Here is a 27,958-nt window from a genome sequence, read left to right as displayed (position 1 = left end):
GAAGGCAGGAACAGGATACTGAGTTGGATGATCAGCCATGATCATATTGAATGGCGGTGCAGGCTCGAAGGGCCAAATGGCCTACTCCTGCCCTATTTTCTATGTTTCTATATGTTGACTCTGCTCACACGTATTATTTTCTCAGGATCTTATTCTCAAATCATTTATTACAGATGACAGCATTTTATCAACTTTGGGTGTCGATAACATGTTGGTCCAGTCCAGTTTTTTCTCCCACTCTCTCTCCTTTTTTTAAGTAGGGTCACATCTGCTTTTCTCCAATCTGCAGGAATTTAGGAAGAGCATCCACTGTTTGCACAGTCACGGGCATGACCCCAGCCTTCTCTGCCAGGGTGAGGTCTAACGCAAACCAGAAAGACAGCACAGTGACACAATAAACTGCGGAAACTGCAAATTTGAGCCAAAAAAAACCAAAGTGCTGTAGGAACTCACTTTCTGTCAAGCAACATCTGTGGAGGAAATGGACAGAAGACATTTCGGGTTGGGACCCTTCCTTAAAACTCATGTACAGCACCTCATGTTCTGCCTGAGTAGTCTACAACCCAAATGGTAGGATCATTGAATTGTCTAGTTTCAGGTAACCCACGTCCCGTGTTTCCAATTTACAAGCACTAATTTGATTTGCTCAGTCTACATATAGACTAAAATCCCCATGAGTACTGTATTACCCCTTCTAATTTATTCAGTTTAATGTGCCTTACGTCACAACAAGCATTCTGGGATTCAAAACAACACCCATCATTGTTTGTCACTGCTGCTTCTTAGCTCCACCCAAATTGTTTCTAATTCCACTTTGCAATCTGCCAAGCCAAGATCTTCCTTCGCTCCATAGATGCTGAGTTTCTCCAGAACTTTTGTAAGCCAAGATCCTCTCTCATTATTGTTCTGATCCCTTATTAATGGCCCTGCTCCACCTTTTTTGTTTTTGCGTGTACCCTTACAAAATATCGTAAACCATGCAATATATTTAGTTCCTAACTTTGGTACCTCTGGTAATGGTGATCAGATCAAGTTAATTTAGGCTATTTATGCCACAACTTCATAACCTTGTTGCAGTATAATGGCCATTTGATATAGTGCCTTTATATCTGGCCATTGAGATGTTTTTTTCCACATTTTTATTTTATGTACCAGTCCATCTTTCCACCACCAACCTATTTTGCTTACTACGTGTCTTTATCATTGGAAGAGCTGAGTATAAGAATTCATGTTGCAACTTTATAAATATTTGGTCAGCCTCATTTGGATTATTATGTATAGCTCTGTTTGCCTCATTACAGGAAGGATGTGGAAGCTTTAGGGCGGGGGTGCATAAGGGTGTACCCGAATGCTGCCTAGATCAGAGGGTATTAGCTATAAGGAGAGTTTGGACAAACATGGATCATTTTCTCTTGCTTGTTTCACAGATGAGTCTCAAAGAGTTTGTAAATCCAGATTCAGAGGAATGGGGAATGAAATGTAATAGGTTCGAGTGAATCTCCAGTTGATCAAAAACAAGATGAATCATCCCATTGATACAGTGAGTTGTCATAGTTCATCTGATCAAATCCTAGATTTTACTTCGGAGTCACGTGAGTGACTACGTGAAGAAGGGCCGTCCGTCTGCGTGCGCGTCATTACGTCTGAACGCAACGCGCGACGGACTGGCAGAGGCACTGCGTCCTCCCATGCATATGGCCTCAAGAGACAGCAGTTGGCAGAATATCCGCACAAATACCGGCAAGGGAACAGCGCTATCAGGGTCACTTTGGAGAAACCAGCCGCCGAATCCTCTCTTCAGGTAAGACCAGAAGAAGGAAGCAAAAGCTGTCGGACCAATCAAGGTACCAACGACAAGCAAACTTCATCAGTAGGCGACAACACACCCCATAGGGGGTAAGCAGTTCACTGAAGCCGGTGGTAGCTTGAAAGCTGGGCACAGAAATATGATCAGACTCAGAATTATGGCCAGAATTGTCCGACAAGGCAGGCTCAGTATGATAAGGTTTTCAGACCAAGACCCAAGCAGAACCAGCATCAGGGGCCTTTGGGCTTACCACAAGACCACCGGTAGCCATGGAGGTAGGTGGGTCTGGGTTTACTGAAACAAGGGATTGTGGACCAGTTACATGTTGGTCATTTTACTCTTGTGTTTTTGTTCAAAATGACAATAACATGAATTTCAGATCTGGTTTTAAAAAACAGATAACAACATGTGATTATTTTTTACTGCACAACATACATAGGTTCCAAGCAGACTTGGAACTCGGACCGGAATTGTCTTCAAGGCAGGCCCAGTATTTTGGGCAGGATTGCCTTCCAGGACAGGTGACAGATGGAGGATGTCACTTCATCTGTGCTGTACAGACTTTTAGAAACAGCAATTTTTTGTTACGGTCTAACTACTGTTTTATAGGAGCTTCCTATAAAATGGTCACATGGCATGCATCGACCTCAAAGATGCATACTGTTCCGTGTCTATTCATTAAGAACAGGAGATATTTGAAGATTAACTGGATGGCATGGTTCTGCCAAATGGGTTGACATCAGCTCCTAGACTATTGACTAAACTACGGAACCCAATTCGGGGACTACGAAGGTCTCAAAACCACATAGTAATGGCATATTTGGAGAACATTTTCATTTTGGAGTCACCAAGAATTAGCAGAAGCATCAGTCAAGCAAACCAAAACCCTGTTTGAAAGAATTGGTTACCTCATCCATCCAGTTAAATCAAAATTGACACCTACAAGGGTAATTGATTACCTAGAATTTACTATCAAAAACAGTAAATATGTTGGTGACTTTGCCTAGGGGCAAACGACAATATTAATTAAGCCTGCAATGACCTGATAGTCAAATTCTAGCCATCTATCAGGCAAACAGCGAGTGTAATTGGCAAATAGTAGCTGCATTTCCAGCGGTACGGGCCTTTGCATTACCAGAACTTACATCAAGCAAAGGAACGAACACTCAGATTACATGCAGGCCGAATTGGCAAACTATGGATTGCCAACAGAGGCCATTGTTGAATAACTATGGCGGATAACGAATGGGAGACAGCTCAGGGAAATTTTGCTCGAAAGCCATCGGTGGTTCTTCAGACCTATGCAAGCGGCTAAGGATGGGGAGACACCAACACAGTCTAAAGCTGTGGGGGCAGATGGAATGAGCAGGAGTCTGTAATTCCCCAACACATGGAATCAATTACCCAGAATTGTTGGGGGCACAATATGGACTCAAGCTTCTCTGTAGCGATATGCAACCGGTGCTTGTTCAAATTCAGATTGATAACACCACTGCGGTGGCATATATCCATTAACAAGGGTGGTGTAAAATCTGTATCTTACGACAGATTGTCGAACCTCATTTGGCACTGGTGTATCGAGAGGAATATTTGGGAAATCTACGAGGTAGATATACGAGGTAGCTGGATCACGAATGTTTAATAACAACACAGAATGGATGTTGAATCAGACAGTATTTAACAAAATAACTACATGATTTGGCATACCAGATGTTGATCCTTTTGCATCTAGACTAACCATTAGTTACCCAGATATGTGTCCTGCAAGCTGGATCCAGGGGTAAGGCAGTGGATGCTTTCTCCCTCAATTGGGGAGGAATGTTTATGTATGCTTTCTGCCAATTTGTCTCACAAACCGATGCTTGACAAAAATCAAGCAAGACTAAGCCACAGGCATATTGGTAGTGCCAGATTGGCCTACTCAAGCCTGGTCCCCAAAGATTTTGGGAATTATAGTCCAGCCAGTAATGGCTGCACCCAAGAGCAGGGACCTCCTAGTGAACCCAGTTACAGGGAACAGTCATCCACTAGATGAACGTATTAACTTGTTGGTCTACAGATTCTGAGGAGGCCATTTCAAGGCATAGGACTGTCCGAACAAATACAACACAGTTCGGATAACGGATGTCTTGGAGTTCCTATCAACTGTACTATAACTATAAACTGAGTTATAGTGCATCTATAGTGCCAGAGGCGCACTCTCCTCCAATCTGATGCCGGAAGCAGGGCACAGTTCGATAGGAACGCACCCCTTTACAACAATATTCATGAAGGGAATTTACAATTTAAGACCTCCAAGGCCAAGGTACACTGACACATGGGATGTGAGCGTGGTACAAACCCGACTTTGACAGTGGGGACCGCCTATAACTAACCCTGAAGGTGGTATGCTGACAAAGAGCCCAGACACTGCAAAAGCTACGGTTGGACAATATGACCACCAATATGAACAACATAACATTCCTAATCAGGAACCTGATAAAACAGAGCAGGCCAGGAATGCCAGGGATGGAGATCCAGTTCTTGGCATATCCAGAGGACCAACGGTTCTGTGGGTGGTAACATACTAACACCACTATCTGAGAGTCACGGAGAACCTCAGAGGCTCAGAACAATCGGTCCTCATCAGCCATAAAAATACCACACCAAAAGGTGTCAACGCAAACCATCTCCAGATGGTCAAAAGAGGTAATGGCGGTAGCAGGAGTAAACATTTATATGGTTAAATCTCACTCCACCAGGGCTGCATCTACGTCGGCAGCAAGAGCTATGGACGTGCCCCTTGACGACATCCTAGTGGCTGCAGGATGGACGAATGAAATAACGGTCCACCGGTTTTATAACAAACCCATAACCGGACTGGGGGTGTTTGCACGTACCATTTTAAGTTCTGTCCCTTAGTTTCCCCCCCAAGGTTGGGAGGGGTAACTTTTTTTAAAACTTTTCTTTCATTTAAAGCATCAGTTTCTTTACTTAACTACGTAATGTCTGAATGCTTTAATGATTACACGCATCCATGGTCAATCCATTCAGTGTGTGACGCCTGGATTCGTAACCGGCGTAAAATCACAGAGCTTTGAAATCTTCACATAGTCACTCACGTGACTCCGAAGTAAAATAGTAAGATTAAACGAGAACTTACCAGTTTGAAGTTTGATCTTGATTTTATGAGGAGTTACGATGAGCGATTACGTGCCCTCCGCTCCCAACCCCATACTATCAAGGTCATACGGAAGTTCTAGTTTCTTCACAATCTTACTATTCTCAGGTCTTCTTTTTATCTGTGATTTAACACCGCTGCTTTGAAGATTGACGCGCACGCAGACGGACGGCCCTTTCTTCACGTAATCGCTCATCGTAACTCCTCATAAAATCAAGATCAAACTTCAAACGTGGTAAGTTCTCATTTAATCTTACTATTATTGATCAGTATTTACATGTGCTCAAATTTAATAGATAAGACAAATTATTTGGTTATAAGATGCTTTGTGACTTGTTTTCAGCTTTCACTATTTGGTTTCTCTTGATTCTTCCTTTCCAATAGTTAAAATAAGTTACTTGAATATAGCACATATTTTTGGAACTTTTAAACACATTTAAAAATCGAGGTGATATAAATCAGATCACATCTTGTACATGCCTATTAAAAACATCTGTAAAAATATTTTTCAAACTACAAAATCAGACACACATATTAAAAATCAAAAAGGGTACTTTATTTATTTTACACTTTGGTAATTAGAGAATCAATGGGACTTCAGCCAATGAATAGTTCCCGCTAGATTTACCACAAGATAGTCATAAAGTTTTAACCAAACATTTATCATTGTGCAATTTATTAGTTGTTTAAATCCAAATGTGAAAAATTTGCAAATTTAAATGCTACACAATGAGTGTTTAACGAGCTAAAATACTGAACAAAATATGAACAAAAGTTATAAAATCCGTTTAAGAAGGATCTGCAGATGCTGGAAAATCGAAGGTAGACAAAAGTGCTGCACCGTTGAGTCTCTCCAGCACTTTTGGCTACCTTATAAAATCCGTTAACCATTTATCCACTGAATGAGCAACAGTTTCGCTGTTCAATTACATCAGCCAGTATAAAGGTTATTTCCCCCCTTCCTAATTTCCTATCTTCCTCTCCTAAAATGTTGATTTGTCCAAGACACAAGTTCAAGGACACAGGCAATCTTCTTATCTAATCTGATTAGTTATTTACACAGCAGAAGTCTAGTCAGTGAGTGCTTCCTAGTTGTGTAGGAAGGAACTGCAGATACTGGTTTAAACCAAATATAGACACAAAAAGCTGTAGTAATTCAGCGGGTCTGGCAGCATCTCTGGAGAAAAGGAATAGATGACGTTTCAGGTCAAGACCCTTCTTTAGAGTTTGAAGAAGGGTCTCGACCCAAAACATCACCTATTCATGTTCTCCAGAGATACTGTCAGACCCGCTGAGTTACTCCAGCTTTGTGTGTCTATCTAGTGCTTCCTAGTTCTTTGATTATGAGATTATCACAATTGCGCTCAATTACATTCTCACCTGCCGTCCTTTCACATCTGTAATGTTGCACGGCAGAGGCAGAGAACTGGGGGGACGCCTGCAATATGAAGTAGATGGGGCGAAGGGTGGGCGCAGGGTAAAGGCTGTGCCTGAATTATGAACGGAACTGGAGTGAGAGCAGGCTTGAGGGAGAGGAGATTATAGTTCGCAGGAGTTGGCACATACAAGCATAAACCATAAGCTATTTCTCAAGAGTCAAGAGTGTTTTATTGTCATATGTCCCAGATAGAAACAATGAAATTCTTACTTGCAGCAGCACTTAAACATAGTACACTGTAAACAGTATAATAAACGAGAAAACAAAGTTCAATGTGTATGTTTACACATATAGATATATACACAGATATATATACACACACCCACATATATATATATAACATTCCTAAACGTCACTCTAATTAATGCTACCAAGAATTCCCTTCAAATGATCCAAGTAATGGGAAACATAATGTTTTGTGAACTTGGAAATAAGTCTGTCTGATTGTGCATTTGTTTACTTACTATTTTTGAGATTTGCTGGATAAATGGTACACGATTTTTTACAATTGAAAAGGAACTAAATTATAATAGCATCATTATGGTTTAATAACGTTTAAAATGTAATCTAACAAAATTCCCATTTCTTTGTAATTAGCCGATAATTTCCATTTAACTATGCAATGCCCCATTTTGATTTTTTACAGTTCTCTGTCTGCTGCCTGGCAGATTGTGTGTGGGGAAAAATGACAAAATGAACCAAAATCTAGATTTCTTCCTCTCCAATAAAATAATGGTCTTTCAAAATAATAGTCTTTCATATTTCTAAATGCAATCACAGCGATGTTCTTCATTAAAGACATTCATATCATGAACAACCAGCCACATTTAGGGTACCTCATTTATAAAGACAGTGAATATTTTAACAATTATTCTGCATTATCATTTAAGAAAGAACCAAGGACCATACCTTCCAAGCAGATCTTTCACTATTTCTGATGTGAAAATAATCAGATGCAATCTGCAAAATAAATCATTACAGTCAGAAATGGTCTAAAATTGAAATGCACCATCATCCCTGCAGTATCCATTTTTTTTTTAAAGACTTTCAATTTAAATGTTCTTCCTAATTCTAAAACAACCACTTCCAAATGATCTTACCAGCTGATGGCCTGTACTGCATCATTTTTATTTTCAGATGACCGCAATGTGATTCTAACGCAGCCCAATTCACCCCTCTCATGCACAAAATAAAAACACCCAATTGTCTCTGTAGGGTTGGATGCTGCTGCAAGTTAAAGATTTCTTGCAGCGCTGTTAGCAACACAGCAGCCTCAGAAATATCTAGAAGGCTGGACGAGGTGTGGGGGTGGGGGTGCAGTGGTGGTGTGGGGGTGGCTAATAGTGAGCTGCCGCTACTGTTATGAAAACATACTGCTGCACTCTCATCTGTTTAAGTGGCTGGCTGGGAGTTGGCGACACATCCTCGCCAATGACGATTTTAATTTTAATTGTACCCAGTCAAGAGCACCTCTTGGAGTGGAGGTGCTAATCCTTTGCAATGTCATGCATCGTGTCGGAAAATACAAGCTCAGCAAATCCATCTCACAACACAATCTGTTTGACAAGATCAGAATACGTTATTTTTTGGCGTTTTGTAAATTTGCACAAAAAATGTACACAGTGCAGTCTGAGACATGCAAGAAGAATCAGTGGTTTTTGTTTTAAGATGGTGTTTGCCAATCGGAAAATTGCTTCACCACTTGCCATAAAAGAATTGGTAACAGATGAGCATTTGGCATAATATTGAAATATATAAATAACCAGTTTTGATTAAAAGATTAAAAAGTACTGTGGTCAATATAGCAATACAGCATTTGAATTATGGTACATAGATATTTCTGTCAATTTTCTGAAGTTTCTGATTACTGTGGGTGTTTAAAGAAAATGGGTAACCCTCTAAAAATGTGATTCATTACAACACTGGTCTTTATTGCTTGCATAACTATGTTCTTTGGACAGAATTGATGGATCTTCTCAAGAATCTTAGTCACATCTGCCTCACCGGTGACGAGTAGCTAAAACTGCATACCTTTAAGGGCCTGTTCCACTTTCACGACCTAATTCACAACCTCTGCCGAGCTTGCCCTTGACTCATACTTGCAGCATGGTCGTCACGAGGTCGCAGGTAGGTTGTAGCAGGCCGTGATGCTAGTCGTAGGTGCTCGTGGCATCAAGTAGGTCGGGGCATTTTTCTAGCCTGATGAAAAATGCCCACGAGTAAAAAAGGTCGTGAATTAGGTCGTGAAAGTGGGACAGGCCCTTTATAGCCCTGTCCCATGATACGAGTTCATTCCAAGAGTTCGCCCAAGTTTGCCCTGATTCGAAATCAGAGATTTACGTTAATGGCCACTCGTCGGTACTCGAGGCTCTCATGGACATTTTTCAACATGTTGAAAAATCTTCACGAGTCTTCCCGTGCTTACCTGCCATTAGCGAGTCTTCCCGAGTACCTGCCGTTAGCGTTACGAGCCGCTAAAAGACGTCCCCGAGCTCCGACGTACCTGCTACGTTCATTCTCCGTGTATACCACGAGTTTGATTTTTTCTTTAAACTCAGAAGAGCTCTTAGAATGAACATGTACCGTGGGACAGGGCTATTTGAAATTAGCTTAACGGCATCATGTTCAGCATGGACATTGTGGGCTGAAGGGCCTGCTCCTGCACTGCACTATTCTATATACAAGAAATATACAGGGGATGAAGGGATATGGATCGCCTGCAGACAGGAGATTGGTTTAAATGGGCATCATCTTCGGCATGGATGTTGTTGGCCAAGGGGCCTGTTCTTGTGCTGTACTGTTTCTTATTACAATTATTTAAATTATTTGTCCAAAAAATAACATAATTTGCAGCAGTGATCTGGCATTGTAATAAACTTTTATAAAGATGCAGTATAATATTTATTCTGCCAAGACACAATTTCCATATAATATAATAACCATATAACAATTACAGCACGGAAACAGGCCATCTCGACCCTTCTAGTCCGTGCCGAACACATATTCTCCCCTAGTCCCATACACCTGCGCTCAGACCATAACCCTCCATTCCCTTCCCGTCCATACAACTATCCAATTTATTTTTAAATGATAAAAACGAACCTGCCTCCACCACCTTCACTGGAAGCTCATTCCACACAGCTACCACTCTCTGAGTAAAGAAGTTCCCCCTCATGTTACCCCTAAACTTCAGTCCCTTAATTCTCAAGTCATGTCCTCTTGTTTGAATCTTCCCTACACCTCTCAGTGGGAAAAGCTTTTCCACGTCAACTCTGTCTATCCCTCTCATCATTTTAAAAACCTCTATCGTCCCCCCTTAACCTTCTGCGCTCCAAAGAATAAAGCCCTAACTTGTTCAACCTTTCTCTGTAACTTAGTTGCTGAAACCCAGGCAACATTCTAGTAAATCGCCTCTGTACTCTCTCTATTTTGTTGACATCCTTCCTATAATTAGGCGACCAAAATTGTACACCATACTCCAGATTTGGCCTCACCAATGCCTTGTACAATTTTAACATTACATCCCAACTTCTATACTCAATGCTCTGATTTATAAAGGCCAGCACACCAAACGCTTTCTTTACCACCCTATCTACATGAGATTCCACTTTCAGGGAACTGTGCACAGTTATTCCCAGATCCCTCTGTTCACCTACATTCTTCAATTCCCTACCATTTACCATGTATTTCTTTTCACAATTTCTTTTCCCTTTCAGATGTTGTTTATTCTTGATGGGGATGAGAATCATCAGAATGTTCAATCTGACTGAGGCATGAAATGGGTCTCATAACCACTTTATTAAGATTCTTCCACTAGGCGATTATCACAGTCAAACGGTGTTGATTGCTCTACATCAGTTTGTCAACATCACCCAACCCAATGCTGGTAAAACACAGGTTCTATATAGACATTTTTCATCAATGCCTCCCATTCCACCCCCTCCCTTGGGCATTTGCATTAATGGTTTACCAGACTCTCAGTTCAGCTTCACTTTCCACACCACTGTTACAAAGCTGAAATATTACCTGCGTTAGATGTTATTCCTGCTTGACCCTCAAATGACTTTCATGCCTCCACTATTAACCTTTTATCTCCTCTTGAACGTTGACTTCATTTCAACCAGAAACCTCAGACTTGGATCTTACCTTTCACCACATCCAGTTCATTAAACCTCTGCAATTGTTCAGCCTTCCCAATGGCTCTCGGTATTTATCAAGGTCCCTGTGTGACTTTGCCTCCATTCAAGACTAAATCTTTTGCCAGCCTTGCTGCACAACAAAGACTTGGCCTCAAGTCTTCTCACTTTCATCACCTGCTCACAGCTGTACAACCTTCATTCAGCACATTCCTGAACTATGGAAGTCACTTCCTAATACCATTTGCCTTGCCGCATCGCACATTGTTGGCAAAACCTTCGGCAAAATATTAATTCTTCATCAGTTTTCATCAAACTCTCTGGATTTTTCAAACTCCGGCTGGATGTTTTGTGATTTTTGTAATAGTAACATTTTGTTTTGAATGAAAATCTCAACTCCTAACTATTTTCCTGATGTTTTTTGGCTTGTATGCATTGCAATTAATGTTTCCTTTTGCAAAACACCTTTCACCGCTATGATCATCATGGAAAGGCCTTCAGTCAGAACGAGTCAATACTGACAAGGAAAATCGAACATTCAAAGTCTTTAAATTGGATATCTCCATCATATTTAAAATACTATAATGCACTATAACAGTGCCATTAGAATTGCTTAAAAACTCAACTTTGTTATCTCTCCACACATACAACTCACATCAGGAACTTTTGTTTCCTTTCAAAGTCCTGGAATGGATTGCCCAGATCCATAGGCTCCATCACACTGATCTAAATCCACCGCTTTAATCTGATAAATCTCACCACCTTCCTCCAATTGACTAGTTCATTCATTCACTCATCATCGTTGAAAACATAAGCAATGCAGATGTGCTGGTTTCCAACAGGAACGGTGACGGACGCACCACACATCTCCGTCCGCCAGTTCCTGCGGACCTCCGCCACTGGAAGTGTTGGATTTTGGTATGTGTGCTTTATTATCATTCCTTACAATGGGGTGGGAGGTTGCAACCTTCACGTGGTCCGCCCTGTTTCAATGAATGCAATCAACCCGGCGTGCACAATCAAATAAGATCAAACAGAACAAGTTTGGCCTACAACTTTAGGCTGTGCACGCCATACGCAAGAAGAGTAAGATTTCTTACAATGCTATGTACGACAGTAATCGCAACTTCTACTGAATTGTGGATGGCCGTTGGCTCGTTAGAAGCTCATCCGCCCTTTATAATTCCTCCCCCTTAAGCCTGATAAGGTGATGGCTGAAGGTAGGCACAAAATGCTCGAGTAATTCAGCAGAACAGGTAGCAACTCTGGAGAGGAGGAATGGGTGACGTTTCGGGGGTGACGTTTCGGGTCGAGACCCTTCTTCAGACAGATCTCGGGTCGAGACCCTTCTTCAGACATGGCTGATCCATACTTGGCCTGAACATTACTTTCTCGCTATCACTCTCTTGTAGTTTAGATATTGTCAAAATCTGCCTTGAACATATCCAATGATTCTGCCTCCATAGCCCTCTGCTGAAGAGAACTTCAAGGATTCATGAATTCAGAGCAGGGCTCTGAGCCGGCCCTGCTGAGTGCCCCCCATCCCCCCTGGACTGTCTCCCTCGGATGGTCACGTCACACAGCTTATTTATTTATTTTACTTTTCTTTTACATCGGATGGAAGCTGCATATTAAACCTCGTTGCACTGATGTGCAATGAAAATAAAATATATTATTATTATTATTATTATTATTAATCTCAGAGAGAGGCAATGACTCCACACCTGTCCAATGTCGGCCACTCCCTATTCTGAAATGATGCCCCTGCTTTCTTTATACCCTCCTGTGGGGAGGGCGTGTCTGCAACTTTCTTCTGCACCAATGCACACCATTCCAATCATCAATCATTTTGCCCCCATCACATCCACATGCCATGCTTTGGGGCTATAATCTGAAGGATCTATCCTAATACCAGTGGCATTTGCCTCAATGATCACACCTCAAACACATGTGCTCTACGAATGACTCTTCACACCATTCACAGTAACTTCAGTCATCACACTTCATAGCTGACCTATGTTGTTCAACAAGACTTTGTATGAATAATTCTCATGCCTTTATTTATATCCTTCCACAGTCTTACCAGCTCCAATGATCATTCCCTATACTCTCTTGCCCTCCAATTCAGATTCCTCACGTTGGGCAACATGATGGCACAATAAAAAGACCTGCTCTCGCTCAGTGACAGAGGCCCAGGTTCAATCTTGACCTCAGGCGTTCTGTCTATGTGGAGGTTGCAAATTCTTCCTGTGCCTGCTTGGGTTTCCTCCAATATCCTCCAACATCCTCAAGATGTACAGATTGCCATTGTAAATTGGCCCTAGATGTAGATGAGTGAGTGGAATCTGGGGAGAGATGATGGGAAGTTTGGATTATTGTGAATGTGTGGTTGATGGTCAGCGTGTACCCATTAGGCCAAAGGACCAGTTTACATACTGACCCTGTCTCCGAGTCGATCCCATCTCTTCTGTGTCTTCAGCGACTCTGTAACTACTCAGACAATCTCCTGTACAACTATACTGTACTGTAGGTTACACAAAAAAGCTGGAGAAACTCAGCGGGTGCAGCAGCATCTATGGAGCGAAGGAAATAGGCAACGTTTCGGGCCGAAACCCTTCTTCAGACTGATCGGGGGCGGGTGGGGACAAGAAAGGGAAAAGGAGGAGTAGCCAGAAGGCTGGGGGATGGGAGGAGACAGCAGGGGGGCTGAGGAAGGGGAGGAGACAGCAAGGACTAACAAAATTGGGAGAATTCGATGTTCATGCCCCCGGGGTGCAGACTCCCCAAACGGAATATGAGGTGCTGTTCCTCCAATTTCCGGTGCTGCTCGCTGTGGCCATCTGCAGTTCCCTCTTAAACACTGAATATACTGTACTGTACATCTTTTATAATGTACTGTACCTATATTCTAACCAAATGTTTCCCTTTTACAGAGCCAGGAGCAGGAGGATTATAGAGTAAAACAGCATTGTTTGGGATGTACAAATGACTGCCGATTTCCAGAAAGATGCATTATTTTAATTATTACAGATGTGGTCTTTCATTTATTTATTTACAAGATTTCCCGCCACTGGCAAATAATATTCAACTCTAAACTGGATTATCATCATTGCTTAATATATCGAGAGCATCCTTACCAACTGTATCACAGTATGGTATGGCAACTGCTCTGTCTCCGACCGGAGAGCACTGCAGAGGGTGGTGAAAACTGCCCAACGCATCACCGGTTCCTCACTCCCCTCCATTGAGTCTGTCCAAAGCAAGCAATGTCTGCAGCATCGTCAAGGACTGCTCTCACCCCAGCCACAGACTGTTTACCCTCCTCGCATGCGGGAGGCGCTACAGGTCTCTCCCTTTCTTCTTACCTGTGGCTGTTACACTACTTAACTCTGCACCTTGGTGATTGCCAGTCACCCCACCCCCGGACACTCCTTCCCCCAGAAAAATTGCAATACTGTTTGTACAGATATATATTTTACTGTTCATTATTCTATGTCCGCTCTTCTGGGTGAGGTGCTAACTGCGTTTCATTGTCTCTGTACTGTACACTGCACAATGACAATAAAGATTGAATCTGAATCTGAATCTAAACTTGTTCTGTGACGATGATGTAAATCAAAACCTGTGATTAAACACTCTTCTCTCTTAATGCGTCTTGTGTACCAGTTACTGCATTAGTAACACTAAATTTGTCTCAATAAAATTACTTCAGTGTTTATTCACTGACAAACAAATGCATGCATAGGTCCACATCCTTTTAACAACACACGACAATGGCTCGACTGGTTTATACATCAGCGATTTTCTTGCTATAAATATTCTGTCTAGTCTCCAACTAACCCAGTGAACTGTTCAGTGGCAGATGGGCACCCTGAAGGCAGGTAGAAAGATACAGTAAATTGCACGTATCTGGACTCCATAAAAATGTACTGCTTGCTTAGCCCATGTAAACAACAAAATTACATTTGCACTTCGACCAAAAGGCCGCAAAACCTGAAACAAAAGCTGAATATGTTGAACCCTGTGAATCATTCAGCGGCTCTGGTAGTGATGAAGGTGGATTTCCAAAATAAATCATATTTTTGCTTGCCTTGTCCAAACAGGCCCCAACTGCCCTGTAGAAGCATCATGTTGTTGTTTCTAGCTGTACAATATATTGTTGCAATGAAAGATGAAAAGGCAAATTGATCCAACAACAGATTCCAATCACTAGGCTACCGCAGAAAATGATGGGCCTCAGCTTTGAGATTTTCTTGCAGGAATTATACAAACAGGTACCATCATCACTCTATTCCTATTTGGAAAGTGAGATGGATGTTACCGATGTGACTGTCCATCTCTATAACTATAATTTAAATTCTTTATAGTTTCAATTAGTGGAGATTGATTATTGAAAAATACAACACAAATATAAACTGTCGACAAAGCTATGATCTAAAGCACTTTTATTGAACTAGTAAATGCAGGCGAGTTGATTCACCCACATTCTGCAGAAAATTCACAGGCTTATTGTGGTCTCTATCAGACCTCTGATCGCAGCTGGGTTCACTGTCCCATGATTAACAAACACTAAACAAAAGACATTGCTGGTAATTTAGCACCACGGGCCATGAAGCAAGGCAAGATGCATACCCTGAATATACTTACCAACTGTACATATTTAAATGGTGGTTTAACATCAAGAGATTCTTTCAACCAATTGCAAAAATATTGATTACAGTCAAAGAATCTCTGACAAAATAAATTACGGGCAGTTCAATTAACAAACTGTTTATATCTGAAGATGTAAAGGCGTTGTGTACGCGATCCATTCCCGAGAACTGTCCATAAAACGATTTCCCCTTAAATCAGAAGCTTCTAATTTCTACAGTAACCCATGTCATTTCACTCTACATACACTTGTTGTCATTATTTCATTTTTCCTGAATAATCACCATATCACAGCCCATAATTAAACCAATAGAACATATACTGTACCCGTTCGCTAATGAATACCATGGGACATTTTATCATCATCTTGAAAAATACCGTAAAATGTATGGGACAGACTGCGGAAAATCAGTTTTCCATAAGTCATGTCTATTACCCAGGGAGCCAATATATGTTATAAATGGTAACTTCTCATTACTTTAGGTTTGAAATGTTATTGGATGTTAATGATGCATGCGGATATCACGACCAGCATGTTTTCATCACTAAGTGACCCATGATTTGTTACACTGTAGGCCATTTCAGAATGCAAAATCACGGACATTTGGCGGGTCTTTCAGCCCATGCCAACAATCAAACGTATACTAATCCAAATGTATTTTCCCCACATTCCTATTAATGCCAGTCGGATTCTACCACTCACCTACAAAAGGACGATAGACCGTGGTCAATTGACCTGCCAATATATGCAGGTCTTTGGGATATGGTAGGAAACTAGACACCTGAGAAAAAACCCATATGGTCATATGGAGAATGTGCAAACTCAACAATAACAGCGGAGTTTAAGATTGGAACCCGTTCACTGGAAATGTTCAGCAGCAGGACTATCGTATCACTGTTCATAATGAAGAAATCAACCACTTTTGCGAGTTTGAAGTCATGTACAGTTCAGGCCAATTAAGAACTGTAAATTTCCTTTCCTTCTGGAGGTACGATTAGGAACATCAACTTGTACAGTACTCCAGGTAGAGATAGGCACAAAATGCTGGAGTAACTCAGCGGGACAGGCAGCATCTCTGTTTGGAAGGAATGGGTGACATTTCGGGTCGAGACCCTTTTTCAGAATCTTGATCCGAAACGTCACCCATTCTTTCTATACAGAGATGCGGCCTGTTCGGTTGAGTTACTCCAGCATTTTGTGTCTATCTTCGATGTAAACCAGCATCTGCAATTACTTCCTGTACAGTACTCCAGCATCTTTGAGGTTACTAAAAGCACTAATAAAGGCGAACCCTACATTACAGAGGGGTTGCATTACTAGAAACCAGTCGGTATCATGATATTCTGTAACATGAAACCATATTCCCTATTGATTCCCTATGTCACAAGTGGAGACGTGGTCCTATAAGATGTTTTTCTCTCAGCAGCATAACAGGTATTGTTTTTGCTGGTTCACAAGAGTTTTGCTTAAAAAACTGACAAGGCAATCTCTAAAGTGACTAGCAGCTGCATCTGATGAGGCAAGACTGTAGTTGTTTACCATCTTGTGTAGGAAGGAATGGCAAATGCAGGTTTACACTGAAGATAAACACAAATGGCTGGAGATAAACACAATCTGTTGCATCCAGAGATGCTGCCTGCCCCGCTGAGTTACTCCAGCATAAATTGTTTACCACCTTCCAGCATTCAGTTTAAATGGAGACATAGACTTCTAAATGCATATCAAACGTGGTCAACATTGTTGAATGACATATCTCACAACCAAATAGCAGCAGTAGTTTAAGTTCACAATTTTCACATACAGTTGCTGGCTGCATGATGGTAAATAATATGGAAAGTGATTGAAAAAACTTCTGGATAGCAAAATAAACCTACCATGTAAAACAGATTCAAGATTCAAGAGAGTTTATTGTCACGTGTCCCAGATAGGACAATGAAATTCTTGCTTCAGCACAACAGAATATAGTAGGCATTGACTACAGAACAGATCAGTGTGTCCATATTCCATTATATAAATATATACACACATGAATAAATAAACAGATAAAGTGCAAATAAACAGATAATGGGCTATTTATGTTCAGAATTTTGTTTGAGGAGATTAATAGCCTGATGGCTGTGGGGAAGCAGCTATTCCTGAACCTGGATGTTGCAGTCTTCAGGCTCCTAAACCTTCTACCTGAAGGTAGCGGGGAGATGAGTGTGTGGCCAAGATGGCCAGATACCACTTTACCTGAGCATGTATCAAGAAACACGAGTTGAAAACATAAAAATAGACAAAAATTGGTCTTCCTTTCTCATTATGTGCTTATTTAATCCCCCCCCCCCCCCCCCCCCCCCCCACACACATAAATACTACAAGATAATATGTGGTGGAACTCAGTAGGACCGGCAGCATCTCCGGATAGAAGAAATCGGTGACGTTTCAGGTCGAGACCCTTCTTCAGACACCGAGTCGGGGGAGAGGGAGACACAGGGACAAGGAAGTGTAAGGTGTGAAAATGAGACATCAAAGGAAACGAGGGTCGAGGAAAATGCAGCATAGATTAAAATGCAGACTAGAACCAGCATCTGCAGTTCCTTCCTATAACATGGAGGTTGCCTGTACTATTTTTACTCCAGATTTACTGAAATTTAAATCCCTCAGATTGCATTTGGGATGCGAATATTGGATCAGCAGACTACTGGATCAACAGTACAGGTCTCTGGTTCCTAATCCAGCAATTCCATCCCCATAATGTCAATAATTATCTTAATGTTAGGCACAGACATGAGAGGGCTCAGCTGTGACACCACTTATGGATGCTGCATGATTTAGGGTTTTGTAGGGAATTCCCACTTAGATAACTGGTGGAACACTTTACAAATACATATCTGTCGCGCCATTATTGCACTTAACGTGTGATTTAATTAACTAAATTACAATAGCAATGTTTAACAGGCATTTAGTTAGGCACATGGACAGGGAGGGATATAGACCACATGCAGACAGGTGTGCAATTTAAATTGGTGACATGGCCAATTGAGCCGAAAAATCTCTCCCTCTGCTGTACTGTTTATATTCTATGTTAAATTTTACTGCAAAGTATTTGATTTGAATCTAAATGTCAAAGTCTAATAAGGTTATATTTTTTAAGACAGTCAAACAAAGTTGATATCAAACTACAGCAAAGCATGCCAGTTTACGATTCCCATCTTGGTGTTATATCCAGGAGAGGCAGCAATAAAAGCAGGAAACTAGTGGACAACAGAGAGGCTAATACGTGGTTATCACCAATAACACTGTGCTTTGTCCTAAATAACAGATCCTTCTGTAGTCACTTAGTCCACGATAACAAACAGCAGGGAAACAGCAGAAAACTACTATCTACCTCTTTTAGACACAAAATGCTGGAGTAACTCTGCGGGACATGTAGCATCTCTGGAGAGAAGGAATGGGTGACCTTTCAGTCTGAAGAAAGGTCTCGACCTGAAACATCACCCATTCTTTCTCTCTACAGATGCTGCCTGTCCCACTGAATTCCTCCAGCTTTTTGTGTCTATCTTTGGTTTAAACCAGCATCTGCAGTTCCTTTCTACACAGTTTATCTACCTCTTTTGCTGGCTTTACCTTGTACTAAACGTTATTCCCCTCTCATGTATCTATACACTGTAAATGGCTGGATTGTAATCATGTACTTTCTTTCTGCTGACTAGATAGCAGGCAACTGCACCGCGGTACACATGACAATAATAACACTAAACTAATTACACAATAAACTAATTGTTTAAATCTGAAGTAGTTAAGGCAAAGCCATTTACATTATATATTTCATTTGAAAAGAGCATGAAAGCAATCAAATTGGCTCAGCCAACAGCTAACAGTAACAAAATTCAACTAATCACAATTATGAATATTATAAATTCCTTGGTTCGATAAAAATTAAAGCACAGATGAGGCATAGCTTTACGTTTAGTCTTAAATAAGACTAAATAACGAGGGTTGGGTCAAATACTGAGCCTGTGCTCGCTGATGTTTAGAAGCATTAAGGGGGAATTCATTGAAACTTACCGAATAGTGAAAGGCTTGGGTAGAGTGGATGTGGAGAGGATGTTTCCACTAGTGGGAGAGTCTAAGGCCAGTGGTCATAGCCTCGGAATTAAAGGATGTTCTTTTAGGAAGGAGATGAGGAGGAATTAATTTAATCAGAGCTTGGTGAATCTGTGGAATTCTTTGCCACAGAATGCTGTGGAGGCAAGTCAGTGGATACAGTATTTTTTAAAGCAGAGAGATAGTTTCTTGATTAGTACAGGTGTCACGGGTTATGGGGAGAATGCAGGCGAATTTTGAGTATAGGAGCAGGGAGGTTCTACTGCAGTTGTACAAAGTCTTGGTGAGACCACACCTGGAGTATTGCGTACAGTTTTGGTTTCCAAATCTGAGGAAGGACATTATTGCCATAGAGGGAGTGCAGAGACGATTCACCAGACTGATTCCTGGGATGTCAGGACTGTCTTATGAAGAAAGACTGGATAGACTTGGTTTATACTCTCTAGAATTTAGGAGATTGAGAGGGGATCTTATAGAAACTTACAAAATTCTTAAGGGGTTGGACAGGCTAGATGCAGGAAGATTGCTCCCGATGTTGGGGAAGTCCAGGACAAGAGGTCACAGCTTAAGGATAAGGGGGAAATCCTTTAAAACCGAGATGAGAAGAACTTTTTTCACACAGAGAGTGGTGAATCTCTGGAACTCTCTGCCACAGAGGGTAGTCGAGGCCAGTTCATTGGCTATATTTAAGAGGGAGTTAGATGTGGCCCTTGTGGCTAAGGGGATCAGAGGGTATGGAGAGAAGGCAGGTACGGGATACTGAGTTGGATGATCAGCCATGATCATATTGAATGGCGGTGCAGGCTCGAAGGGCCGAATGGCCTACTCCTGCACCTAATTTCTATGTTTCTATGTTTCTATGAATGAGGTTAGGAGATAGATCAGCCGTGATAGAATGGCAAAGTAGGCTTGATGGGCCGAATGGCCTAATTCTGCTACTATCACTTATGACCTTCTGTTGAGATCTGCATGGCTATATTTTTTTAATTTTGATTGTAATGATTCACAGCAACAGACAAAATAAATCCACAAACATATCCTATACTCCAGCACTCGCCATCTGAATACACAGAAGCTGATCGTGCAATTGTACGAGGCATCACAAGGCATCTGGTACTTGTTGAATGAGAATTCAAATCCTGGGGGGGGGGGGGGGGGGGGGGGGGGGGGGGGGGGGGGGAAGGAGGAAGGAAGGAAAAAAAAGAGAAAATATTGCCAAGAGAGAATAAAAAAGTGAAAGCATATTTAGGTTTCCACTGAACCTCCAGGCCTGGCTCGACCAGCGAGCTCAAAGTGGCTGTTCAGTCAGTTCAACCAGCAAGCTCAAAGGACAGCCTCCAGCCATCTGTGGTCTGGGAAGACAGGACACAGGCAATCACGTGGGGGTGTGCAAGACAGAAATGTCAGGATGCATGGAGAATAGGAACTGAACCATCACGGGCTCTGCCTTGACACGGGAAAATAATCCAATACAACAGAAGAAAAACTCAACTCTTTGCAAAATAGATAGATTAAAAGAAAATTGACTGCTGATTTAAAATGTAAAAGGCTGGTTCTTGTCTGATAAAAGCTCTTCAGGAATTAGACATTCATTAGTCCACATATTTTTGGATTAAGCTGATTTCTTCTACCTACAGGGACACGCTGAGCACCAACAAGAATGATATGGGAGTGCGTGGGGCCGTAAGATAATAACTCTCCAAAGACATTCAAATCCTTCCCATTCAGGCACCAGCACAAATTGTGAATGTGACAGAGACGGGTTGCTGCTATTTATAATCGCTGATCGCACTGTAGATTAACATGGCTCTCAATTTTAACCCATACCAGCTGGCAGAAACCACAACAATCGAACAAGTAAAATCAAAATCAAATCGTCACTTCCCTCCCCGTTAGATCAATTTCCCTCCTGGGATAAATGAAGTTCTATCGTATCGTAAGCTATGAGGTCACAAACTTGAAGCTAGCAAACTCCTCTCTAAATGTACAGCGTATCCTCAGAGTATATGACTATATAGATGGTTCTGTGACTCTAACCAATGTAGAATTGCTGCGGAATCTTCTGTGCAAGGTCAAACATGTCAGGGCCAGAACCCGAAGAGGCTTATTAAGTTAATTCATGTTTTCAATCTCTTAACAAGAAATCTGGGACCTCCCTTGCTCTAATATTTCTACTACCACCTCTTCGCCTCAGATTGCATCAACCACAGCACCTACCATAACCCCCCCTCCCCGCCATAGACCTCTGCACAACGCCTCTCAATACTCACTCAATTGTGTTTCCACAGCACTCGTTTTCTTTACAGATACAGCGTGGAAACAGGCCCTTTGGCCCACTGAATCCACGCTGACCAGCGATCCCCATAGGATTAACGCTATCCTACACACACTAGGGACAATTTCCATTTCTACCAAGCCAATTAACGTGCAAACCTGTACTACTTTGGAATGTGGGGGAAAACCAGAGCTCCTGGGGAAAACCTGCCCAGGTCACGGGGAGAAGGGACAAACTCAGTAGAGACAGCACCCGTAGTCAGGATTGCACCCGGGTCTCTGGCGGCGTAAGGCTGTAACTCTACCGCTGCGCTACTGTGCTGCCCACTGCACACTGCTCGTCAACCAGTATAGGAGCCCGGGTTTTATTGAAGAGGTAGATTCAAAGACACTGAGAGTGTAAATCTGGCAGAGGAAGCCAGAAAGCTAGAGGTTGTGGTCCCAGTATTCATAACTGCTGTCCATCGTTAACATGTCTAGCCGTCTCCCTCCACATAGCCAGACAAACAGCCTGGATCTTCGGCACGGCAGCAGGCTGCTGGGCACCTGATCCAAACCATCAGGAGGTCTGAGAGAAGATTTGAATTGAGGCCAAAGGGCTTCATTGTCAGGGCCACACACACACCCACCCACCCGGTCCACAACTGTTAGATCTATAAAATAACATTGGCAACACACAGCTTTTACCCTTGGGTTTCCCGACCCTGACATTAGCTACACTAAAGCTACACAGCCACAATAATTATCAAAGTGGGCCAAGGGAGTCTGATTTAAATACATTTATATACATTAATCAAATATCCCATCTTCCCACAGCAGGCAATTGAATGTGCCAACATCTATTATCCTAAAAATGAAAGAGAGCCCATGCAGAGTTGGCAGATTTTAGTTTAGTTTCGAGATACAGCGCTGAAACAGGTCCCTCGGCCCACCGATTCTGCGTCGACCAGCGATCCTCGCACCTGAACACTATCCAACACACACTAGGGACAATTTATTTTTGTAATATTTACCAAGTCAATTACCCTACACACCTGTACGTCTTTGGAATGTGGGAGGAAGCAGACAGAAGTAAAGATGTTATTATAATGTTAACATCCAATGAAACCCTTAAATGAAAATCTTGGGAGTGTGACTCAGCTACATTATAAGCACAATGCAAACGGTCGCAGAGTGAAGCAGTTGACCTTTACTGATCCTTACACAGAACCAGGACCACAGAGTATCCTTTAATACTTTCTTAACAGGAGGGAAAATTGTAAGCAGATAATTTTGCAGATTTGTTCAGCAGTAACAAGATTATTTGTGATTTTGTTTAGAGACACAGCACAGAAACAGGCCCTTCGGCCCATCGAGTCCGCACTGACCAGCGATACCCGCACCCTAAAGGGCCTGTCCCACTATGCGAGTTTACTCAAGAGCTCTCCAGAGTTTGAAAACAAAAATCAAACTCGTGGTAAGTAGGTAGAATGTACATTGCCGGTACGTCGGGGCTCGGGACATCTCTTAGCGGCTCGTAACGCTAACGGCAGGTACTCGGGAAACTCGGTAAGCTCGTGAAGTTTTTTCAACATGTTGAAAAATGTCCACGAGAGCCCCGAGTACCTGCGAATGGCTATTACCGTAATTCTCGGAGTTCGAATCAGGGGAAACTCTTGAGAACTCTTGAATTAGCTCGTACAGTGCCCTTATCACTATCCTACACACACCAGAGACCATTTTACATTTATACCAAGCCAATTAGCATACAAACCTGTAAGTCTTTGGCGTGTGGGAGGAAACTGAAGATCACCGGTGAGGAACTTGCTTCAGCCACTGTTCTATGAGCAGAGGTGTTTAACTTCGACATTTACAACCTGAACAATATTCTGATTTTTTTTTTGTTTACAACAAAAAAGTCCTAGCCTGCCCAAGCACTCCCTATAGTAGGCCCTCAAGTCCTGGTAACATCCTTATAAATCTTCTTTGCACTCTTTCCATCTTTATAACATCCTTCCTATAGTAGAGTGACCAAAGCTTAACACTCCAAATGCGGCATCCCCAATGCCTTGTACAACTGTAACATAACGTTGCACCTTCTGTACCCTGACTGACGAAGGCCAATGTACCGAGGGCCTGCTTGACCACACTATCCACCTGTGACGCCACTTTCAAGGAATGATGTACCTGCACTCCTAGATCCCTCTGCTCTACGACACTTTCACTGTGAAGGTCCTGCGCTGGGTTGACAAGTGACAATGCAACACCTCGCACTTATCTGCAAGTTTATCTTAATGTTTCATTACTGGTTGCAAAAAACAAACAGGGATCTTGTAACGCTCTGAAAAGATAGAAAATATTGTGCATGATGCAACCCAGTTAAAATTTCCCAAGTATGTTATGCCTGTCACGTGCATGCTGCCTGAAGTAAAAAAGGTGAAAAAAGGTGCGTTTCATTTTCAATAGCGGAATATTCTCTGACTACAAAAAAAGCCATTAAAAGGATTTTATAATATAATGATTATCCTATAATTGAATCTCAATTTGTAATTTTAAAATAATCTAACCACTGCTTTGAACTGGCGGGGGAGGTGAAAGAAAAACATGTTAAGCAAACATTATCAGAAGCCCCAGGTTGGAATCCTCCACTGATCCATGAGCTGTATCAGCATAACAGTCCCCTGTTTGTAAAGTGTCCTTTTCCCTGCAGTGTCCAAGGAGCCTCCTCCTCCTGTGAAGCTCCTCCAGGAGATCCTGGTGTAAATGTCGTGCATCTTCCTGCATGAATGACAGAATCTGCCTCACCAGCCAATGAGTACATCCCCCCCCAGGCTCACTGTCAAACAGATCTGGTATTTAAACTGAACATGCAAAAGGTCTTTGGCATTTTGAAAACTCAGGCATCTTTGCGTTAAAAATTGTGGGAAAAGCATTGAAAATGCAGCACGTAATTAAAAACACCCTAAGGGCTGTGAATTAGAGCAACCTTTTGTCACCCGCTGGTCTGATTACATGCTTTTTGATGCACCAAGCAAGGAGCTTAACTGAATGAAAGCCCAGTCTGCCAGAATGCCCTGAAAGCCAGCGAGTATAAGCGAGTTCGAAATTCCGACTGAGCATGCCCAGGTCACAGGTCACTCGCTATGAACATTCATCGGCAATGGTGGTGCTTCTTCGTACTGGCTGTGGGCTGGGGCCGCTGGTGTCATCGGTCCGGGGCTGTCGGTTGGCCCGGCGGGAGAGGCGGAGTTGAGCTGGGATTGGCGCTTCTTCTCCTCGCTGGCTGGGGGTAGGTGTGCCGATGGTCCGGTGGGAGGGGCGGGACGGGCACAGTCCATTGGTTCGATCCTGGCTGCGGATGAGGCGCGGGTCTGTGTGCGTGTAACTGCAGAGAATGTCTCTCCGCCAGTCCAGTTTCCCCCCACCCCCCCCCCCCCCCCCCCGGTCCCCCCACCCGCATCTGCCCCCTCTCTCTCTCTCTCGCTGTTACCCCCCGCTGTCCTGCTATCTGACACCCCCGTTCCTCAGATTAAATATATGTTTACACATAAATCATGAATAACAATAACAATTTATACACAGTTTATATAGTAAGTGCTTCGTTCATAGTTTGAGTCAGCTATGGCAAATACAAGCTTGAAAAAAGACAAAAAGTCAGACCCAAACTATACTCACTGTATGTACAGCACTTCCTTCGTTTCTTTATAGCATTTGACCTTTGGCAAATCCCATGATTCCTTGCATTTTTCAGAATACCGAACTCGCTTATTCAGGACTTATTCCTGCCTAAGTAAATTAAATGTGGTTACCCAAGATGATTTGCCTGCCTTTGCAGAAGATCATACTGTGATATAATGTTCATCATGACATTTATTTGAATGCAACGTGTTACATCACCATCACGACCATTCTGATAATTAATTTAATCATCAATTTTAAGCAAAGCACATCAGGAAGGTGAGACAGAAGAACTGGCCAAACAAATGACCTTTTTTTCCAAAGCACTATGCATGGAACAGACCAACCATTCAATCCTGAATGATCCACTCCTTGAAACAGGTAACCACTAAAGAGCTACCACAAGCCCTTGCATCTTATACCAGAAGAGCAACCAAAATTGTCTCAATATAAGCAAGTTCATGTTCATGTGATGGGAGCATAATTAGGCCATTTAGCCCATCAAGTCTATTCCACCATTCAATCATGGCTGATCTGTCTCTCCCTCCTAACTCCATTCTAACTACAGTCTCCCCATAACCCCATAGATAGAGCTCTAGGGGTTGGTGGAATCAAGGGATATGGGGAGAAGGCAGGCACGGGTTATTGATTGGAGACGATCTGCCATGATCACAATGAATGGCGATGCTGGCTCGAAGGGCCAAATGTATTGTATTGTATTGTATTGTATTCAAATTTATTGTCATTGTCTCAATTAGAGACAACAAAATGAATTTCCCTTTACAGTCAGTATCATAAAAATAAATAAATAATAAATATTAAAACATATTAAAAAAATAAAATAGAATTTAAAAAAAGCACAAACACAGAAAGTCCACGACACAACACAACACAATGGCACCAAGGTGAGGAAAGCACCATTGTCCAGCCAGCCTCCCATCCGATCTTCCCAGATGTTCATCCGTGGTCGGGGCCTTCCGAGCACCTGCAGTCGCCGCCCCAAGTGGCCCGATGTTCAGGCCCTCACGCCGGGCTAGTGGAACGCCGACGCCGATCCCCGACGGTGAACATCCTCCTCCTCAGCGGCCCGGACCTTCTGATCAGCCGCCTCCCGCTGCCGGAGTCCGCAGTTCCCGAGTCCGCAGGTCGAGCCGGGCGGAGTCGCAGGACCCCGCGTTGTTGATCAGCGCCGCCCGCATTGGGAGCTCCGCAAACCGCAGCTCCATGATGTCAAATGGCCTCCTCCTGCACCTATTTTCTATGTGTCTATGTTTCTAACCCCTGACACCTGTACTAATCAAGAATCTATCTATATAGATAGATAGAAAAATATCCATTGATTTCGCCTCCACAGTCTTCTGTGGCAAATAATTCCACAGATTCACCACCTTCTGACTAAATAAATGTCTCCTCATCGTCCTAGAGGAACGTCCTTTAATTCTGAGGCTATGACCTCTGGTCCTAGACTCTCCCCCGAGTGGAAACATCCTTCCCACATCCACTCTATCCAAGCCTTTCACCATTCAGTCAATTTTAATGAGGTCCCCCCTCATTGAAACTTGTAAAGACAAAGCATCAACATATTAAAGGTGAATCTGCAGTTTGGTATTCATACTGTACACATGGAGATAGAATTACACTTTTCACAGTCACTTTTCAATCACAATACTGAGATTTAGATGAACAAACTGTGGGTGATGGGCAATGCTCAGTAGGATTTGTTTAAGGGTGAATGAAGAGTGGTCAATAGTAAGAGTATGTTGTTTGAGTTCTGACCTCTCCTTGCATTCATTAATGGAGCCTCCAACTATAGTATTCAAAAAGTCCCACTTTGCTTCTTAGCGCTTGTTTTCACAAGTTTTAGTGGGAACATAATCTGCATCAGCAAAAGAAATGTATTGAAATAAATACATTTCAAATGCAATCATGATAATAGACAGTAGACAATAGGTGCAGGAGTAGGCCATTTGGCCCTTTGAGCCAGCACCGCCATTCAATGTGATCATGGCTAATCATCCCCAATCAGTGCCCCGTTCCTGCCTTCTCACCATATCCCCTGACTCCGCTATTTGTAAAGCACCCTATCTAGCTCTCTCTTGAAAGCATCCAGGGAACCTGCCTCCAGAGAACCTGAGCCAGAGAATGGTCAAATAATATGGACTAAAATTGCTGCTTCATAAAATAGAATTTATTATGAAACTTAAATATGGAGCTATATTGATAAGCACAGCAAAACATTCTCACTGAAATAAAGAGACCGCTGGTCTTAATACAAGCTATTTCATATATACTTTGCATGCAGATCAGTATCGAAATCAGAGTGGAAAAGGGAAGTCTACTAACTTTAGTTTTATTCGTAACCTCCCAACTATAAGTCACATATTAACTTACCTAGTTCATTTCCACACCTGTCATATTCAAGTCAGACATTTATGGATTCAAATTGCATTTAGGAACCCGAACCCCAAGTTCTACAGATGCGGCATGGAATGCATTTTATCGGGATGCATCGCAGCTTGGTTTGGGAACTGCTCCATCCAAGACCCCAAGAAATAGCAGAGAATTATGGACACAGCCCAGACCATCACACAAACCAACCTCCCGTCCGTTAACTCCATCTACATGTCATGCTGCCTCAGCAAGGCCAGCAGCATAATCAAGGACAACCCGCACCCCTCTTCCCCCCTCTCCCATCAGTGAAAAGCTCAAGGTGTGAAAACGCACACCTCCAGATTCACGAACAATG

The 27,958-nt window shown here is 42.4% G+C and overlaps 1 protein-coding gene across 1 annotated transcript in view; it reads right to left on the bottom strand.

Annotated features, from left to right (window-relative positions):
- LOC129698573 (microtubule-associated protein 2-like) overlaps positions 1 to 27,958 on the bottom strand; it is a 384,661-nt gene that overhangs the window by 269,964 nt on the left and 86,739 nt on the right. The window contains 1 exon segment of the mRNA XM_055637661.1: positions 7,315 to 7,365. The gene's annotated coding sequence lies outside the window, so the exon portion shown is untranslated.

This window comes from Leucoraja erinacea, chromosome 7, assembly GCF_028641065.1.
Source record: "Leucoraja erinacea ecotype New England chromosome 7, Leri_hhj_1, whole genome shotgun sequence".
Lineage (NCBI taxonomy): Eukaryota > Metazoa > Chordata > Chondrichthyes > Rajiformes > Rajidae > Leucoraja > Leucoraja erinaceus.
Note: the sequence above shows the minus strand (reverse complement) of the source record. Positions and strands in the feature narration are given on the sequence as shown.